Source organism: Mytilus edulis, chromosome 12, assembly GCF_963676685.1.
Source record: "Mytilus edulis chromosome 12, xbMytEdul2.2, whole genome shotgun sequence".
Classification (NCBI taxonomy): Eukaryota; Metazoa; Mollusca; class Bivalvia; order Mytilida; family Mytilidae; genus Mytilus; species Mytilus edulis.
Window position 1 is genome coordinate 58,577,170 of NC_092355.1, and position 21,240 is coordinate 58,598,409.

A 21,240-nucleotide genomic window follows, 5' to 3' on the forward strand; every position below is an offset into this window, starting at 1 on the left:
TAAATTTGTCGTTCAATGTGCATACAAACAATTTTAAAATTTACATAGGAATGTTAGCATACAGGGTTAAAAAACCAAAAGTATGTATGAATAAATTTCAGAAACAGACCTAGATTTAAACTAGTCCAAAAGTTATATATAGAATTTATAAGAATCCAAAAATAGTTAATTCCACTACGCGATTGAATGATTTTGACGTTTGTGGTTCAATGTATATTGTAATTCATAATAGAAATATATCATGACGTATAATAGAACAATATCATACTGACGGGATCTTTTAAAGTACAGAGTCACGTTATAAGAACAAAAGAAATACAAAAAGTCGCATATGCAAAACAAACCACCAAAAAATGAAAGCCAATACAAACACATTGACGAGATGTATAAGTACCGAGCCACGTGAAACGGATATCACATAAAACCATTCATCAGTAAAAGTAATATTAATAATAGAACAAAGACAAATGAAAGAACTATAAAACACGTTGTTAAGATGATAAACAACATCAGTACGCAGAATCTATACATCAAGACCATCGTGTATTATTAAAGGTGTGAGTTCGAGTGCCGTTGACGGACAACAAAGTGTCAGCTTAAAAATGTAATTCTAAAACTGTTCACGTTAGGATTTTATTAAGACTTATAAGTCTGACATAAGTCCAAGCATTACGGTTATTCACGATCAACAATCACATTGTTTCTATACAATTTTTCCTTTACAAAGCAAGTGAATGATTTCAGTAAAAAAAATGAAAAAATTCTGAACCCTGTAAGAAAAAGTTAAAATAATTTCATCAATTATGTAAGTAAAGTTATATGAAATATGCATGCACTAATGTCATACAGAGACTAATTCAAGACAAGATGTGTCAGTCTTTCATGCGTTGTATTTCAGATGATTAAAGAAAATGAACATAACGGGACGGGAAAAATTATAAATGTGCACACCATTCAATCAACCCAGTGGTTCATTTTGCTTAGTCTTTGATAATGAGTTTTGTTTTCTTTTGATTATCTGTTGGCCTTTATTTTTTAGCCATGGCGTTGTCTGTTTTTTTCAAAATACGAGTTTGAATTTCCCTCTGGTATCTTTCTTCCCACGTTTAAGATCTGTCAATACAAAAACAAATCTGAATTTTTCTTTATCTAAATAATTACGCATGTCCTGCAGTTTAAAACCATCACCATTAGGACAAGTTTTAGCGTTTGCGTTGCAGAACAATCACTCGTAATCGCAGTCCCTGAACAAGACGATTTAAAGGTTACATATCGGAACTTCTATCATTTCTGTACACAGGCATTCCTCAATTCATTAAACTTTACACATATAGTTTCCATCTGATTAATTGATTGTTTTCGATGGGTATTGAATTTTACTGTGTGTTTTTTTTTTATGCCATCCCTTTGTTTTAAATCCGGAGTTTGCCACTGAAATATTTATAAATCATAAATACCATTGGCTGTAAAAGCAAATGTACCATGAAATGATATTATAAATAGTATGCGTCCCTCTTTTCTCGGTGCTTAAGACCGTAGTAAAAAGGAACCACTGGTCTTAATACTGCAAGATTACGGTAAAATGTTATCAGAACCCTATTCCCCTTTCATAAATTAAAGTTGCAAAACCAGAAAAGTAAGGTTTTAATGCCGATAATGCATTCTCTCTTAATAAACACGGGACCCGAACGTTTCAATCTTTTTTTCCCGATCAAAAGAAAAAACAAAACTGTAATAAAAAACACTACATCTAAAATTTGCAGTTATCTGCAATAGAGAAAAGTATAAACAACAAAATGCTAATTTCAAACATTTTCAAACATTTACAATAAAATATAAGAGTATACAAAACTTTGTTACATAATTAACCGCATATAAAACTTTAATATTTAAACAGAAAACACAATGATTCAAGTTAAGAATGAATAAAAACAAATGTTGTTATCAATGATTATAAAACCATTTGTTTTGCTGAGCTTGCATTTTCAAAATTTCAAAATGTTATCTCAGCAATCTTGAAAGTTGTAAACGGTATACATTTGAACGTTTCTTCAAGCTTTCACTATTAACTTGATGGTGCATTATTTTTTTTCTCCAATTTAACGCTTGGCAGCAAATAAGTAAGTCATGTTCAGCCTTTTAGTACAATTGCGGGTTCATCCATTCATTATAACTGAACACTGTTCATAAATTGCACTTGCAGACAAGTAAACCTAGGTTACCCTGTGCAATCTATTGTCAATCAGAGTTTCTTCTACTTATTTTATCGTTTAAAACTAACTTACTGTGTTGAGTTCAGATTTTGAAAACTGAACTTCTCAATGATGATAACATTATTATGTATTAAAACACATATTGATGAACATATTGCTTGAATGAATGTTAGGAATAATAAAATATATTTAAACAATTGCTTTTTCAACTGAGGATGTTTCTTATATCTTATAATGTGATCTATCTATTTTCACATATAATTGTAACATATATTTTAGAATAATTACATTAGATGTATGTTTCATTATAATATTGTATTCTGATTGGCTAACCTCACATCACGTGTTATTCCGTAAGCAGTTGCATTGCTCAATACAACTTTTCATTCATGATAACACGTGCTCCAACAATAAAGTGCACAGGTGAATTAAATGGTAAAATATATAAAATTCGTGTTTTCATAATCATAGCTAAAAAATGTAATTATAAGTATTGAATGCTTCTTTTTGTAACTTTATAGGGTTGTTAAAGCGTTGACCGTGCTTACATTTTTAGAATGAAGCGCTTCCGCGCTTCATACAAAATGTACTTCGGTCAACGCTTTTACACTCCAATAAATTTACAAAAAGAAGCATTCAATTCTTAAATGGAAACGTCAACGAAGAAATGTATCTCGTTATCAATTATATCACTTTCTTGATCGACGAATTCAAGTTGTAAGTTTCTTTCTAATCTCAAAAGTCGAAAATTAAACCTGTATTTTTTGTCATGACATACAACTTTTGTTCTCTAGCTATTAATAGTGCAATCATTTGTTAGTATATGTAAGGACGGATCTTTATACAAAATTTAGTATCGTAATTGTTTTATGACATTACAAACCTGAATACTAACAGCCGACGATAAGTTGTTTTCTTTAATGTTGACCAGTCGCGCGATGTCTCATTTTGACATGTGTATGATAAAAATGTGATAAAATCAAATATTGTCTTTACCGATATTAACAAACAAAAATGTAATACATGTCTGATTAGGTTCTGGCGTTTTTATTTTTAATTGTTATATCGTTCAGTTGTATTGCTTTAAACACATTTATAATTTAGATTATCTAAAACGTCTGCATTAATGAAAAAACGAAAGATACTAATTTGTGCTTATGTTTGTACAAAAAAAACACAATATAAGTCACAACACTTCAAATATCAACCCTTGAAGAAAGGCATGGTTAATTTTCTTTTTTTAAATATCTTCGCAAGATAAACATATAATATCTAAATAACAAGCACTGTTACTAAATTGTAGTTTGCCCGATTCGATTATGTTTCAGAATTGAATCATATATATTTCGAATGAAAACAAAAATCGACGTAGTTTGAATTAATGAGAGAGCATAGCAAGTTTAAATAAAAATATCACGATTTCAAAGATTAATTGTTCTCCGTTGAATTTTGAGAAGCAGTATGCGTATTTCGAATTTGAAAACAAACCTTGATGGAATTATAGAACGAACACTGTTTCATCTTTGTTGTAGATGTTTGGACATGTTTAAGGAAAGAATTTTAAGATTTAATACACCTTTTAGTTCTTGTACGTAATGCAATTTTAACTCAATGCTGTTGCAGCGTCTTACGTTCCGCTCTTATAATCTAGCACGCCATTGGCTGTAAAGACCATTACATGTGTTCCATTATGTTGCAACTCTGTGTGATAGTACCATGGCGCTGGCAGCATACCTAGATAGTAATACGTGTACTTTACGTGAACATTACAATCTATGAACTCTTTCTCTAGCAGAGCTGTATACTTTTTGCCACTTTGAATGTTTGCATTTTGCATTATCTTAACTGTTTTTTTTTGAAAAAGTTGAATGTTTTGTGCTTGTACTACACATTTATCAGTTTCCTTTTGTAGTCGGGAAGATTTGAATGAAACTTCAATCGTCGAACAATAGTCATTATATATCGTGCACTTTTTTCTGTCAATGCCTTCTTCCTTACCTGAAATCCATAAAAGAAAATAAACATTGTTAACAAATATTGATGTAGTTGTGACTTAAATAAAACAAGCTATACCTGTCCAGAATTAATATTGATACAAATTTCAGAACTATTTACCGATTCAATGTAAAATGCATTTGACATTGATGTAAAGACTCATGTTATCTTTACGGTCAAAGTGCAACCTAGTATACTTAATTTTTCAAGTTACCTTCTTGTATACACGCATTTCTTTCCTTTTTGATGATGATCTTATTCCAAGGTCCATTTAAAATTCTATTGCTTGGCCAATATGTCAAAAAGTGATTCCCAAAATAATGTATTTAGTCAGTATGAGTAATCTTTATAGTATTGTCATAAAGATCAGATTTAGCGGCAATATTTGCTATCCTACGCCCAGCATATCAATTGTACCTATCTAAGTTGTTTTGTATTTTGTAAGTGAACTTAAAAACGCTTGTTCTGGAGGTAATAGATGACAGCAGAACTAATGATATATTATCAAACACATGATTTTGATTTTATTATAATAAATTGTGTCGAAAAAGGAGTTTAGTTGGTTTAGTGCGCCGTGATGCAATTTGAACTCAAGTGTGTATCCGTGTGTTTGTGTTGTGTTGTTGGGTGTCTAAGTTTAACTCGTACACGGACGACAAATGCCAAGTATAATCTTTAACAGGGTAATCCTAAAAATATCTTGTAGCGTGATTAAGGGAATCATGGTCACATAAATAAATAATTGGATCTTGGTGTAGTCTAAACGAAGTCTTGTAAGTTAACATAAGCCCAAGGTCAATTTAAAGTTCAATACTGTATTTTTCAAAATAAATATTACAGTAATATCAATTTACAACATCTAAATTGCAGGCTTAACAATACGGTGGCATAATCTTAAATCTCCTAAATGATAAATGACTCTGAACAAAGAAATATTCTACAGGAGCTATATTACAGGAGTCCGGAGCCCGAAGCTAAGGTCAACCGAAGCTGAGGTCAACCGTTTTATACAAAGCAACGGGGCACCAGCTGATTGTGTTAGTTCATATAGAAAGGAATTGAACTTATAAATATCTCAATATGATTGTATGCAAGTTTGGATGAAAAAGTGAAACCAAGTATCAAAAGTAAAAAAAAAAATCAACAAATTTGGTTTTTACAAAATTGATTGAATCCAGAGTACATGCACATGAGTATCCGTTTAATTTTCTAAATTTTATATCTGTATAATATCAGTCTCGTATATGAGATAAAAAGCAATATTTCTTGTTCTATGGTTTATTTTTAATAGTACGTAGCTGCGTACGTAAATTATGTGTTGCTATTGGAATGATGATCTCAATTTGTCATGTAAGGGAAATTAGTCATGTCGTGTGATAAGAGGGCACCTGTCATTTTAGACGTCATCCTGTCAATGGTGACGTTTTTTTCGGATTTTTTTTTCGGCGATGTCCAAGCCAGTCTTTCTTTAATCCTTGTTAATTCATGCATAGTATGCTACTGGGCAGATGATGTCATCGGAGATAAAATGTCCACCAGGAAAGACATCGACATACATGTTGTGGTTGTAAAAGAATCAAAGAGAAATTCAATTCATAAGTCGAAAATCAACTGATAACGTTAACGCCATGGCTTAAAAAGAAAAAGATCAAAAGACAAACACTTGTTACCAAAACGTAACATAGGAAACTATGACCGATCAACACGAACCCCATCAAAAACTGTGGGTAATCTCTGGTTCATCTTATGGATGAGGACTTCCTGATCTACATGTGGCAACCGTCGTGTTACTCGTGTTAGAACAAATGATGAGATCATGAATTAATTAAAAGATCACATACGGGAAAATGATAACATATCCGTTATCATCTGTGAAACTGAATTCCTTAACGGTAAACCAACTCGTGACAGCGTTCGTAAAATTCACGAAAGGATAGTTTCAACTTCACCACTTAGAGTTCATGGTTTAATAGCTTTCTTGTGAACATCAACCCTCTTTACAGGAAATCATGATAGGAAATACATGCCCTGAAATATCGTTTCAACTTGGAGATATTACCTCCGTATGCAGGGGCTTTAATTTTTGTTGGAGGTTTGTTGTTTTAAGAGGGAGCATATTAGGAAATTGAGGTCCATGTTCAATTGTTGAAAGATCAATCGTGAAACCGAATGATATATTTAACACTAATGGCTAAGGTTTACCATAGAACAAGAATATATAAAATAAACTTAAAACAGAGGAGCAGATGATCCATTTAGGTAGTGGGAAGCCATTGGGGGGAAATAGCTCGCTTCAGAGTCATACTTAGGTAACGCAGCAAACAGATACCCCAGTGTCTTCAGTTCAAGGACAAGAAGGGAATGAAATTATTCCAGAGGTATACTTATAGGTTGAACAAAAGTAAGGATCAGAACTATTTAGGAAAAGAAGTTCCTTATCACAATGATCTACACACTGTCGAGTTCTGAATGGACCCATGATTAATAAAAACAAAAATATACAATAGATTAGACACAATAGCACGTAAGAAGGACATTTAGACAAAAAGTTGCTTGTTTATTGCTGAACAGTCTGGAATCATTTTGAGAATAGTACACATTATGTTTTCAATCAAACGCCATGCACATGGTAAGGATGGACACTTTATTCAGCCAACTACTATGATTTGTCATCCTTTCTTTGGATGTGTCTCAACAATATGACTTGAAATGATTTAAGAGTCATTCAGCATGTTGAAATGAATATATATATACATAGATACGGTATATTAGTTTGACATCAGCCACCATGCAGATCATAGACTTTAGTCTTTATTTGCCTGATACCAATGGATCTAATTGAATTTGATTTTCTAGGATAAAAGATCACCGGAGATGGAACTGAGTGACAGAAATTGCATATAATTGTGATTTAAATTCATCCAAATAGTATAGAATTAGAAAGTGTCATCTTTAAAACACCATAAGTAATGCTTACGTAGGGAAGTCCCTGTTTCAGTCAACAACATAAACTTCTTTTCTGATTAAGATACTGACGGAAGAGTTGGTAACCAAGTCACCTTCCCCGTCTTAAATAAGGGTCATCAGTGTATGTTAGTAATTTGATCGTGGCTCTTGTGGAGAGAGATTGCCTTTATCAAAGGTTGGTCGACAAAAGATGCTTGAGGGCAGAGGGGATGGACCCAAGTTCGGAATAAGAATGACTGACTATGACAGTAAAGACATTAAAGTAACTTATGGTACCAATGTTTACTTAAGCATTCATATATTGCACTCTTGAACACTCTTTGATATCAAAGGACAGGGAGATGAATGGCGTATTAATATACATGTGTATAAAATATTAGACAAATATACAATTAAAACATATAGTTGAGTCATTATTAACTTATTAAACATATTTTTACCGTATATAATTAAAATGGCTAAAACATTCGCATACAGATATGAACCCTCGTAATGCTCATCTCATAAAAAAAATAGTTGCGGATGATTTGATTTGATTTGAGGTCATAATAGATATTCTAGAAATTGTAAACACAAAAATGTATGTAATTGACAAAAGAGTAGGAATCAGCTGACGTCTAATTACGTTCTAGAAGCACAATCAGAATTATTTCAGTCGTCATTAAGATATTTGTAAGCTACTTTTCTATCAAATTTTTGTAAACAGTCATATCAAATCACAAAATCGAAAGTCGAAATGTATTTTTGTTAGAACTTTTGTATAATGTATTGGATTGTTTGTTTCCGAGCCTGTTTACAGCCATTGTGATTTGGTATCCTATGTTAAAATTATCAAAATGGAATCAATAATTATTTACCTGTTTTAGAAATTTCTAACTTGTCAACACGTGCTTGCTTTCTACGGATAATAATAATAACAACTGTCATCAGACCAATGATCAGGATTGAGCAGACAACACCGATCGTAACACTGAAAAGATAATTCGAGGTTTTTGATTTATATAGCTGGATAAGAAGAAAATATCAAAATAGTTAAATAATTCAGTATTGATATGATTTACAACAAACCTTCTTGAACTGGTCCGTTTATAAATGTATAGATTATTTAGAACAATCTCTTAGACAATGTTGGCCTTAATAAAAAATACGATTTTTTGTTATCATTGGCTTTCAAGTATTGGTGTTAATCGTTTCTGAAGCAGTTAATCCAGAAAAAGCCTTCGGATGCATGAAATTTAAAAAAAAAACAATATTGCTTTTTTGTTAAAGCCAGTCCAATTTAGAGTAAAATTGAACTTTGTAACCTACCAGAACTATTACAACTACAATACTTGTACTTGTTTGGCTTTATATTTTTTTATCAAAGCCTCACTGATGATTCTTATGTAGACGAAACGCGCGTACGGCGTATTAAGTTATAATCCTGGTACCTTTGATAACTATAATCAGGCTTACAAAAATCACTAAATGTAATTGAAGAATATGGTTCTTTATCAGGACTTTTCTTAAATCGTACAAAAGGACAGCTTTCGGTTTAGGTAAGTTGAAACACATTTAAGAATTTTTCGAAAAACAAAGTATTTTCTTATTCCATGAATAGATTACCTTAGCCGTATTTGGCACAACTTTTGTTATTTTAAGTCCTCAATGCTATTCAACTTTGTACTTGTTTGGCTTTACAACTATTTTGATCTGAGCGTCACTAGTGAGTATTATGTAGACGAAACGAGCGTCTTGTGTATCAAATTATAATCCTGGTACCTTTGATAACTATTTATATCACTGGGTCGATGACACTGCTGGTGGACGTCTCGTCCAAGAGGGTATCACCAACCCAGTAGTCAGCACTTCGGTATTGACATAAATATCAATTATGTGGTGATTTTTATCAATTTCCTGTTACAAAACTTTGAATTTTCCAAAAAAAAACTAAGAGTAATTGTATTCAAGGAATATATTACCTTAGCCGTATTTGCCATACCTTTTTGGAATTTTGGGTCCTCAATGCTGTTTTTCGTCGTATCGCTGTCAATTTGTATTCAGATTTTAATGTCGTTATCAATAAATATTTAACTATTTACGAGAAATATGCAATCTACTATCATTGTCATCAACTCAAAATACGGCAAATAGTTAAAAGAAATTGAGTAAATATATTTATATCCGCTAGCCGAGCCCCTATTGAGACAAACTCATCAAAAAGCTATAAGTATATGGAAATGTCTTAGAAAAGACGGTAATCCTTTGAAAGTTACGGTCATCCTTTACAAATTACTGTCATCTTTTAACCAATTACGGTCACCCTTGTTATGAATTGCTGATCATGTTACGGTCATCTCGATTGTGATTTACGGTCATCTTAGCGATTTTTCAAATCCAATTTCCTGTTTCATACACATTTCTTGGTAATAATTTGCGATTTCCGTGTGGATCTTTTATAAATTTACATCGTACTATTGTATGCTTTGTAAAGAAAATGATATAGAAACACTTAAACAGACAATATTAATACTGACTTAATTTTTCATCCGACATCAGCTTTACCCCAGTGAATTGCATAAACACCTTTTCAACTCAAAAATACCAATCACTAGTTTATCTAATAAAATTGTTGACCTGTCAACTTGTGAAATGTGTAAAATATATGTATTTCAACATTATGGGTAAGTATGCAGATGAAAAATGGAGGATCCCTATAACTTTTAAGAAGAGAAAAAAAGCCATAACATTATTACCCATTTTTGAAAACATCATCTTTGTGTAAGAAAATATTGTCTCCAAACTGTGATCCATAATCACAAGAGTAATTAACGTTCGTATCCGCATGTGTAGGATTTTGTATGATAAGAGTAAAACCATCCGTTCGAACATATCCCGAATACGCTGCGATATTAGTTATTGCAGTTTCAGGAAAATCAGGATACAAATTTCTCTAATTCTATGGAAATTTATCTCTTTCCGAACCCATTGAATAAAAAAAATAATCAACGTGTGGTTGCCGCTGATCTAAAAAGATGAATTGATGATTCTAAGGGACTTAACCTTTTCACCTTATGCTAACAGGTGTTTATGAAATTGACAACTTCCTGGAATGTGAAAGGCACTCGAAGGAGACTTTCGTTTAACAAAAACAAAAGAATATTTTTGTTTGCTCGTGGATATCGGATTTATCCAATATCGATAGTTAAATGATAATTTTAAATTCCTCGCCGAGGCTCAGACTTTAAAATTGATAATTTAACTATCTCGATTGGATAGATCCGATAATCCACTGGTATCAATATAAGAATTTATATGTATATGTTAGATATCAAATTGTGATTTATTATTAACCCGCTACTCACCAAGTCGCAATTTTCGCATTATCAAATTTCTCGAAATAAATTTTGTTTGACAGTATTACAAATAAAATTGTGCACTTATTCTTCAATTGCGATAAAAACATCAGCAACGGAGAAGAAAAGGAAATTCCAGATGGATTCATATCTAATGTAGACCTACAATAAACAAGTACAAACAAGTTATTTGCAAAGATAACATTATAGTATTTTCTACGATATAAATATCTCTAGTTCTGCGAAATAGAAACTTGACTAAACTCTGAATAATATCAATGAAAGGAGAAAAAAAACCACACAAGACTAACAAAGAAAAAAAGGTTCATGATTTGGGACAGGCGCAAAATGCGAGGTAGGATGAATATTTCAATGTCTTTCCATATTTTTGGAATTTAAAACTTAACTTTATGATTTTTGTGCGTTCGTAGTGCTTGTCTGAATTGTATTCCATACTATAATTCAAATCTATAAATTTGGAGGCCAGTCATACATTACTAAATTAAAACGGTTGGAACCATATGACCAGTAGTGCCCTAAAAGAATATTATCATCAATCTTAAACATTTATAAAGTTAACATAATCCGGGAGATGGAACCCTAATTCCTCAATAATTTCTAATTCTACCAACAGAGACTCATCGACATATTTGCAAAATGTGAATTATGCTTGTCTGGTCAAAACACTGTCTAAAGTACCCCGTTCATAAAATGCCGGGACTCGATAATATTTAATATCCAGTACGAAATAAACAACATACAGACAGCGAAAAGGTAGGATTTCTGTGTCTTTATTCATAAACATTTCTGATTGTGGGATGTATTATATTTCGTACAAACGTTCTAGATGAACAGAGAAATGAATAGAATAAAAAAGCACTGTAAATTGATGTAAAACTTTACAAGAAAAAAGTACTTAATGAAAGATGTATATTTATTCATGTTATTGTCAAAGCATTTGGAACCATACAGTAGTACAATCAGTTTCAAGTAAACTAACATATTAACACGGAAGTCACATTTGTCAAACTTGAAGTAATCAGCACAGGGTTGACTATCACCTGACACTAGAAATGAAATTAAAAATCAATTTTTCTTTGGTTTTGAATCTTTTTTTATTAAGTCTTTCCCATGTTCCGTATAGAAACAGCTTGATTTTATTATTCTGATTATTATTTTGTTTCCGCCTATTTTTTCATCCGCTGTATTGGTGTTTTAGATATTTTAACATGATACTGTAGACACCTACGGTCTTTTGACAATATATCTTGCTTGATGACTTTGAAATTGTGGTCAAGGTCAGTTGACATAGATTTTGCACTTTGCTTTACATTCATATTGATACATAAAAATACATGGGACCTTTGCATAAGGTTGCATAAACCGTATGAAATCGCGGGTAAACCAAAAGCAACTGTATGTTTTACTTACTTAATGAAAAATAACATAATCATATATTGTTGGAATCAGTGGCAAGTAGTCACGCCATAATGGAATAACCATTTTTCAAACCGGGAGTTACAAACTATTTCCTTTAAGGTGGTATGGGTGTCTTCTGCCATCTTGGATTGTAAAAAACGGAGAACCTTAGGTCCACATTTTCTGTCAAGTTAGCAAAATTTTATTCAGAATGCAGATATTCAATTTGCATTTCCATTCAAAAGAACCAATTTATAAGAATACAACTTATAAACATTAATATTTTAACAAGTTTTGATTATTTTTGGTTATTTTTAAATGTTTTTGAATTGGCATTTTAAGGGGAGGCAACTCTAAAACAGTGAACTTTCTGAAGGATTCTTCATGGAATTTTCCTATTCTGTATTCTAGCCGGAAAAAACGTACGGTGACCCTATATTTTCTTTTGATATTCCTAAAGCATTGTCTGAAAGCTATCTTTTCCTAATTTATTTTACATTTCTATCATTTTGTTTAGTGTCTAATCACCAAATGGTGTTTTTTCCTGTATAATCCATACAAATTGTGTCATTTTGTCACAACATGTAGCTTGAGAAAATGCGCGGTAACCTATAATTTTTATTATTTTTTTGAACATGTATCAATAGATACTACGTTTTGGCAAAGTATGAACAAATTCTATCATTTTTATTTAAGACTCCCATACCACCTTAATTATAACAAAAGTGTATAGCATCCATATATTGTATTCATTGTACTATAAGAATGATTCTTCGTTTTCAGACCAGACGAGTTTACTCGATAAAAGACAATTTACGTATGTAAATAACAAAACACAGTCTTTCGCAAGGTCTCAAATTCACAGCAAATACGGTACAAGCCCACAGTATCCTTAAGACGTTCTATAAAGACGGAAAATAATTGGTGCCCATCATTCTTAAAGAAAGGAAAAGAAACACCAAAAAAAGCGTATATTGTTGGAGACCAATTGTATGTTAATGGTGAGCTATTGAAGGAATATGACGTAGCGGAGAGTGCATGATTGTGCTAAAAAAAGTGGTTCCTTGAAAATAGTATCTTTTGATATATCAAGAGGGTTGATCCGGAAATTATCGGATACCATTTTTTCTTAATTTAGTGAATAAATATGATGTATTGTGTCTAAATGAATGCTGGCTTAAATGTTCAAATTAATTGATTTGAAAGTCTACGAAAAACAAAATTGTGCATAAAAATAAATGGTTAACTCCCTATACTACTTTAGGTGTAATACCACCATTGATTTTCCCCTATAAGTCTTTGTTTAATTTGCACTTTTTTAAAAATGTGCAGAATTTATTTTTGATTTGAATGAGGAATACTTGGCATGAGTAAAGTCTTATCCTGTTCAGTACCATAGAAAAAATTTCACATAACATTTCATTGCATATAAAAATATAACCATCATTGGAAGTTAACCAATCAAATTTCTCACCTTATTTTATCTGTGTACAAGGTTAAGTCACCATGTAACCTCAAGATTACAAAATATTCTAGAGAAATTCCAAATAAAAAATAATGGTGTTTTGAAATACCCAAGACATATGTTTTTGACACAGAAATGTTTTACTGCAATAAAATGTAGGATTATTTACCTACAACAGTCAAATTCAAGAGAATATGTTTTTCAACCTACTTTCGTATACAACCGGATGTGTCGAACAATGATTTGGTGGTATTACACCTTTATTAAAATGTTGTGCAGATAGTATGATTTGATTAAAAATTGATAAAAATGTATGAATAAATGACGTAGATTTGTATATTTGTGCTGTTTATATGCCACCTGATAAAAATGTTTTTTACAGTAAATATGATATAGATGCTTTGTAGTAAATTAGGAACTGTGGCTGTGAAAGGCGACTTGAATGCACGAGTAGATGTAAATGCGGACAATATAGTTAATGATACATTAAATAATGAACTGATAAACAATATTTCTTTTATTGATATATGTATATATCTGTATAAGGAAATCTGAAGACATTAAACCTTTAAATAGTTTTGTTTAGTGTATATTGCAGTTGTGCCAATCGTTTGGGATCAACATTGTTATGTTGATAGAGAATATAGATTATGTACTATGTGTAACACCAATATTGTAAAAGATCAATACCATGTTATTCTAGAATGTAAAATATATAGACATGTAAGAGAACAATATATTAAGAAATATCATTGGTTATATCCATCCGCTTTTAAACTTATACAGTTGTAATCAGTTTTCAACAATGAGAAAGAACTTAATATTTAGGTTAATTTGTGTTTAATATTGAAAACATTCGAAACATGTAGTTGTATTCCTTAATAATCATATGAATTTATTGTCATTCTTCGCTATTTGGGGTTCGTGTTGTTTATTTTTTAGTTTTCTATTTTGTGTCATGTGTACTATTATTTGTTCTATAGTCCTTTTCATTTTTAGCCATGGTGTTGTCAGTTTATTTTTGTTTAATGAGTTTGACTGTCCCTCTGGTATCTTTCGCCCCTCTTCTATACGTGTCTTGTGTTTAGTTATTGTTATTTATATTAAACTGGTGCATTTAAAAATTATTGTAAAAATCTATGTATTGCTTCTGAATAAGGTATTATTATTATAATTATTAAGTCGCCAAAACGGAGTTTTGGAGACCCGTTTCTTATTATTATACTGACGGAGTTATGTCACCCTGAAGGAGGTCGGGTGACATATTGTTATAGTTCCATTCTTTTTTTTTATGTCACCCTGACGGAGGTCGGGTGACATATTGTTATTGTACGATTTTTTTTTTTATTTTTAATCTTATTTTTATTATTCCACACATTTTGTCCATTGGAAACAGTAGAGTATGGAAACTTTATATTTTTTGTGGGTATGGGTCTGTATCATGGGGGTTGCAGAACCCAATGTCCATGATACCAGGGTGTCATCTTGGCATAATTAGGGGGTCAAAGATGGGTGGGGTCAAATTAATTTTACATTTCTTAAATTTGTATATAGAGTAGATGGAATTATGATTACTTTTATAAAATTAAGAGACTTTTTTTTCAGTAGGGGGTCTCCTTGGCATAATGTTAGGGGGATGAATTTTCATGGAACATTTCAGAACATCAATGTTAAATTTTGTTCTAGAGACATTAAATGGTATACATGTATGATGGTATATAAGTATGGAGAGAACAATTTCTGCAAAACTTTGACTCTGGAATTTTCAAAATGGCCACCGTTACCATGGAAACAGTAAAATAAGAAAAACGTCAAAATGCCGCCGTTACCATGGAAACAGTAAAATAAGAAAAACGTCAAAATGCTTCAAATTTAATGAAACTAATAACATATGTTGTCAAGCTAATGTAGACTTGACTTTTGAGTTTGAAATTTTCAAAATGGCCGCCGTTGCCTACCATATGTTGACAATATTTTTGACTGAAAAATTTAAAAATGGCCGCCGTAACCATGGAAACGGTAAACATGTGAAAAATATCAAAATCCTTTAAATTTAATGAAACTTTACACACACGTTATGTGGCATCATGCATACCGTAGAACAATGATTTGGGGTCCGTTTTAGCGACTTTTGTGTTAGCATTCTAACACAGGATTACTAGTTATTATTATTATTATTATTTAGTTATCATCTGTCACTGGAAATAATAACTTCAAACGGATTTCAATATGTTCCTATCACAATATATCGTTTCGGGTGGGAGAACCTGCAATTGTATTCACAGTTTAAGTTATTTATAGTATTACCAAATATCATATTGAAACACATAGATTAGCTCAACATACACTTTTTTGTTATTGATAGTATGTGTGAACAATTTTGATTTATAACTAAGATGATCGAGTAATAGAGGTTTTATAAAAGTATGTTTGACACACATACTGTTAAATCATTGAATTATGCAAATTGATATTGATAGAATTTAGTTTTTGCCACAAAAAATATTATGGAAAACGTTCACATTCAAATGAAATGAGGCGTGTTGTCAGACAGCATTATGATACATTTGATTTGTATGCATTTGGAAATGTTTAGGATTTCATGACCACAGCCTTATTCGGGTATGCATAAGTAAAGGATATAAGCCGATAACAGTCGATTCTGTAAAAAAAAGGTGAAAAAATGCAATCAAATAAAAAAGATGTATTTTCATCAACTTTGAAAATTAGTTTGTGAATAAACTTTCTTCACATTGAAATTCACCCTACATGTTGCCCCTTTTAAACAGTAGCTCAAACTAAACAATAGAAGAAAAGAAAATACAGCTGAAGGTAAACATTATCAACATGTTTTGCAACATGTAGATTAAGACTCAGGGTATGCATATCAGGATTTTTGCGTGCGAAAGGACTACTCTTAATATGCTCCGTGAATATGGATAAAGACGTTAAAAGTATATTCCCGATGCAAAAAAAACGAAGAAAGTAGTGATAAATGCTTGGGCTGTTTCAAACTTTGGATTAAAATCAAATATGTATCTAGATATATTCGATTTAAGTGTGGATTACAAAGACGATATAGTTTTAGCAGCTGAAAAAGGCAAGTTTTATATATATTATATTTCAAAATGTAGTCCACTCCTTTCAATTACTTGTTTCTGCTCGGGTTTTACTTCTTACTAGGTTAATGAACAAAAAGAAAAGAAAAAAACACATGTGAAGACAGGTTCACATTGAACCATATTGAGAGCACCGCAGTCGATTTTGTTTTAAATATATAATTTATAGGAACAAACGAAGAGATAACTACGTGCAATCATTTTACATTCTTTTGTTGTTCATCGGAATTTGAATGAATGAAAAGAGAATGTGATTGTTTACCCAAACGGTATCATCTGATAATACATCTTTTTTATCGATTATTTTCATGAAAGGTCGTGTCACCACTATTTTTCGTTTACTTGTGTATTTGTGTTCATTGTTAAAATTTTTAAAAATATTAATGGAACATATTTTTGTCTCTCGATTTCCTTTTGCAAAAAGGCCCTCTATCTTACATTCAACGATTACCATGAATATAGAGCGAATCGAACACACGGTTGAATTGTTTAACAGATAACATGCAGTAACGTTTCCTTAATTCTGTTCAAGTTCCCATTTTCATCGTCGTTCTTGAGCAAAATGTTGCATTATATGCGTATTTAAGCAATACTATAAGACTTTAAAAACAAAAACTTGTAAATCAACGCAGATACCAGAAAATTATAACAACTATTGTAGTCTCGTAGTGCATGAAGTAAGTTCTAGATTTGCACTTTTACACAGGGTGAGGTTTATGTTGTTTATTAAAATTATTCTTGTATTGCGGCGTGATCTATCCAACGTTTGAAGCATTACTTTATTGGTTGTTTTTTTTCAATTGTAGATGAAAATGATGTTAGGAATAATAAGAGCAACAGCAGAGGTCAATTGTTATAACTAAAGACGGACGAGAATAAATCCTTTGGTAGTGTTAAAAACAATTTGAAAGTGATTTTTTTCTCAAGTGACAAAATAATTGTATTAGAAGGTTACTTTAACAAAGATTTTTTTTTTGTATTTGGTTGTATTGTTTTCTTTTGACATAATGAAAACAGTTGGCGAAATTGATAGTTTTTTTCCAGTGATTGGACTATCATATACCTGTAAGAATCAGTTATGCTACCTTCAACTGTCCAATATTTTTAAGAGAGAGGAGGGCTATTCTTAAAAGTATTGGACAGCTAAAGGTAACATAATGGTTGTTTACAGGTAAATGATAGTTCAATCACTGAAATAAAGAACAGGTACAACAATAGAATGACGTCACCACAATGTTTAAATAATCTTTCCGCAAATAAATATATATTTATATAAAACTATAGTTGTTTTCACCTGGGTACTTGAACAATACAATTTTATGAATTTAATGCATTATGAACCACTTCATGTACGTGCTTACAATTTACCAAGACAATTTGTTTTTCTGATGACATGCAACGCATTTTATTCTTTCAGGGTACATTAACCAATCGACACAAACATTAAAAAGATAATGATTACTGCCTGCATTGAAATGTTGAAAACTGTTGGTAAATGGCCTTTCCAGACATCACATATTTACAACGTTTTAATAGACATTAATTACAAGTTTATATATTTTCTTTGTTTGCACAAACTTTATGTGTATTAAATGATAATACACCTATAATTTGCTTTCTGCTGTTTTGTGCCACGATGGTTGAAATGTATTATGTTATTAGTAAACATGATTCATTCATGTCTTTTTTATTTCCCGGCAAATATTATTCTGCGAAACTACGTGCAAATTGATATGACATAAATATATTATTTAGGTGTTATCAGTGCATCCTATTTAATTTATATTTATTCTTTTATAAAGTTTGGAATTATCCTAAATCCTACTTTTCAACTTGAAGGTCGCTTTTGTCTACTTTCATATTTGTATACCTATGTACCTTATCTAGAGTGCACTGATTGACTATGTCGTGATACCATTTTTAGAAAATAAAGTCTGTTTCAAATTAGAGCTATTTTGCACACACTACTTTCCATTTAAAATATATTGCAACTTATTAATATAAATTAATAGTTGTCATTTATGATACCAGTTTTCGATAAAGCTGCCTTTTTTTAGCTTTACAACTCTTGTTTCTTGTTTTACAATATTTAACTTTCAATCAACTTAAAATAATGTTGACATTTAAAATTGATATTTGCATAATATACACCAACCATAAACTTGGTTGGTGTGTCATGCTGTCATTGAAGGTCAATAAAAAGGTCCATGAATGAACGCTGCAAAATCTTACAAATGATGGTAAAGTGTTTTATAGAGTTACAACATCCACTGCAAATTGCGCTACTGTTGTTTAATTATAAATACCCCCCCCCCCCTAAAAAAGCGCTTGCTATGATAGTTTTTTTTTAATTTTCAACACGAAGTGATTTTGTGTCATGGATTATTAAACCAGCCCTTTTCACAGCCCATGAACGTTATCTTTTAGATGATGAACATAACGGTATATATAAATTATTATGCACAAGATATGCATTTTGACAATCACTTTTATTTTCATTGATGCTGAAGATCAAAATGATTGAAAAAAATTGAAACCCAATAAAAACGTCGCACAGGTTCAGTGCATAAGAATTGACAAACCTATTCTTTACTACTTAGACAAGTTGACCAAAAATCATCATGTGCCGAAACGTTAAACAATTGTTTGTTTAATATGAGCATGCATATTGAAGATTATGTTTTTAACATTTGTAAGACGTTTTATGAGCAACAGAATAAACCTGAGAATCCGAGATACATTAAAAATAGACACTTTATAAACAATTACATGTGTTCTTATGCGCTGCGCTAGTAAACTTGTAGATGCCCACAATGCATAGTAATTCATTGTAATTACGTCAAAAATAAAATAGCATGACTCTAGTAGATGAGTATCATGACTTGATGTAACGAAGAATCATTCGGATTCTATCTCAAATAATCTAATCATGTCACCGACGATACTATCAGTATTTTGTATTGTGTATTTGTTACTATATACATGATATATGAAAACACGGAATCAAATTAAGAACTATACCTTACCCTTACCAAATATGCTCTTCAATAGCAGATGTTGTCTGATTAGACTTTGTACATAATCACTCAAATAATACTATCAGAAACTAGAAGAAGGAAGTAATGAAGGTTTCAATACAGGTGAATTTATTTTTAGATTTTTATATTTATAAAACCACGTCAGAGTGCACCAAAATATACCTTTTGTAAGTGACTTGATAACAAATGTATAATCAATACATGTAATATTATATAATAGGTACCTTTCCAATTGATCCAACGTTTAAATGAGGAATTGGTATGTGATATATTGTTCCTAATTGGATTTCATATACATTAAGTTTATATGACTGTAAACAAGTAACTGTTAAAGATAAACAAACATTGTTACTTCAATTCGAACATGTCGAAAGTACTCATTAATTTTATGAATTTTCGTCTATTTTTATCCATTTTGGGCTATCATCATGAAAGAATTACAATTTGTTGACATTACATTAAAAAAGTTTTAGAACTTTTTGTCGCTTTTTCGTGTCAAATTGATTATGCCGTCATTTTTTGTAAATGTTAGATTTTTCTCTTCTTTTTTATTTGTTCGTTCGGTCTTTTCTCAGTTTCTAGACGTTTGTTTAAATAACATTTTTATAACTTGATGTTTCTGATGATAATTAATACTAATACTGTATTTCAAATTCAATATAAAAAATGTATCACTCTTTTTTTTCAGTATAGAAATAAATGTGTATAATAAACACATAGATGGACGTAGCTCTCACTTGTTGACGACTTTTCTCAAAATGACAATTGCAGTCTGGTAATGTCATTGTTGTAGATCCAGTAATATATGTATTAATCACTCAATTGATAAGAAGAAAGAGCGGCCATCCATCAGTCTTAGTTTATCTACATTATTTCATGCAACGGTACAGAAAAACCCCCAAATGTGACGTACATTAAATGTTATTAAGTGTTTCAATAATACCGTTTCAAATGCCAAAAGGTACACATTAATTGAGTATTACCAGCAATGATAGAAAAACAATCCGTAGTTTTCAGGATAACTGATATTGACTGATAAATTCAGGGTCAGGACTATAGAACAATCTTTCAGAAGAAAAACATGACAAAACCAGCGGAGTCACAGTAGAAGATGCTTCTGCACATGATGGGCATACTGTTGATCTGGCTAGATTTATCCCATACATATTCTGTTAAATGAAGTCATCGGAATATGAATGCGAGGTATACAGTTCAGATCGCTGAAATGGAAGATTTACAAAGTTTCCTGGGAATGAAGTTATCTTATAAATACATATATGTTGGAGTCACAGCTTGGGAATTTACAACAATAAGACAGTTAGTGTGTGGTCATAGTTAATTCTGAGGAAGACTCATAGTAAAACGAGAGAGTAGTACAGAGTTATAGTATAAATCAAAATTGCTAAACGTTCGATAGTTGTATTGCAAAGTTCTAGTTTTTTCTGCCATACCAAAGTATCTTACCCCCTTTTTTAAATTGGATTTTACCATTTCTTTGTTTTGTTGAAATATATATATATATATATATGTATATATGAGTCTGAAAGATTGTGTAACAATACCGATAAATAGATGGAAAACAAAACACTAAAAAGTGTTGAATATCATTGCACAAAGATGGAAAAACTGAACAGATGATATAAATTATACAATAATTGCAAATATTTCGGCTCAACAAATGGCCTTCTT

At 31.2% G+C, this 21,240-nt stretch overlaps 1 long non-coding RNA gene across 1 annotated transcript; it reads right to left on the reverse strand.

Annotated features, from left to right (window-relative positions):
* Positions 1 to 616: 616 nt before the first annotated feature.
* On the reverse strand, positions 617 to 19,636 carry LOC139498861 (uncharacterized). The gene is made up of 4 exons (XR_011658029.1): positions 19,546 to 19,636; positions 10,520 to 10,672; positions 8,033 to 8,145; positions 617 to 4,211 (listed from the first exon to the last, which is right to left on the reverse strand). It is a non-coding gene; the product is annotated as an uncharacterized lncRNA (long non-coding RNA).
* Between the last annotated feature and the right edge of the window lie 1,604 nt (positions 19,637 to 21,240).